This window comes from Zalophus californianus, chromosome 3 (genome assembly GCF_009762305.2).
Source record: "Zalophus californianus isolate mZalCal1 chromosome 3, mZalCal1.pri.v2, whole genome shotgun sequence".
In the NCBI taxonomy this organism is placed as follows: domain Eukaryota; kingdom Metazoa; phylum Chordata; class Mammalia; order Carnivora; family Otariidae; genus Zalophus; species Zalophus californianus.
Window position 1 is genome coordinate 128,189,429 of NC_045597.1, and position 1,169 is coordinate 128,190,597.

A 1,169-nucleotide genomic window follows, 5' to 3' on the forward strand; every position below is an offset into this window, starting at 1 on the left:
AATCTAAACTTTTTAAAAACTGATGATTTCTTTTATTTATTTTTTAATAAAATTGAAGCAGGAACTAATCAAATTGTAATTAAAAATAGAATTCTGGGGTGCCTCGGTGGCTCAGTCGGTTAAGCAACTGCCTTCGGCTCAGGTCATGATCCCAGGGTCCTGGGATCGAGCCCCGCATCGGGCTCCCTCTTCGGCAGGGAGTCTGCTTCTCCCTCTCCCACTCCCCCTGCTTGTGTTCCCTCTCTCGCTGTCTCTCTCTCTGTGTCATATAAATAAATAAAATCTTTAAATAAAAAATAAAAATAAATAAAAATAAAAATAGATTTCTTATGATCACCATGTGACTTTTGGCTTATAATGTAAGAGCTACAAGAACTGAAAAACATTGCTGTAACTAAAGCCCTTGCATCACTTTTATCTTATTTATGTCAGCTTTTATTATGCTTATATTTATAAAATATAGGAATAGATTTGATGCTGAATCCAGCAAAAATAATACTGTCCAGGGAAACATGAACTACCTAAAAATAAAAACCCATTCTTCTCATTAAAGTACTTCTTTCCAATAGAATTATAATTTTGTCTTTGAAAATTATCAAAATTAGTAATATATCCAAGTTATTTTAATCAATCACATAGTAATAATAACTATAAAGATGGCTCAATGCAAAATAATTTTTTTAAACACCAAGAAATTTGTGGTCACAAACAAATGTTTAATTCTGGGATGCCTGGGTGGCTTAGTCGGTTAAGTATCTGCCTTCAGCTCAGGTCATGATCCAGGGACACTGGGATCGAGCCCCGCATCGGGCTCCTTGCTCAGCGGGGAGTCTGCTTCTCCCTCTGCTTGTGCTCTCTCTTTCTGACAAATAAATAAATAAAATCTTTTAAAAAATGTTTAATTCTATTTTGGCTTATATACGTATTTTAGTCCCAGAGAACCATGATGGGGATCAGGAAAGTAATTTCAAGCGTAACAATGTAATACACTAGGCAAAATTCCTGAGAAGGGAATTGGGATGAGACTTTAAATTCAAGGAGTAAAAGGGAGATGTAAAATTTCCAACTGTGAGAGAAGACCTTGTTCATGCGTTTTAAAATGATAGTGATGGGTATCAAATTGCTGTGATAGACTTCCCTGGATCCATTTAAAAAATGATGAAAACAGG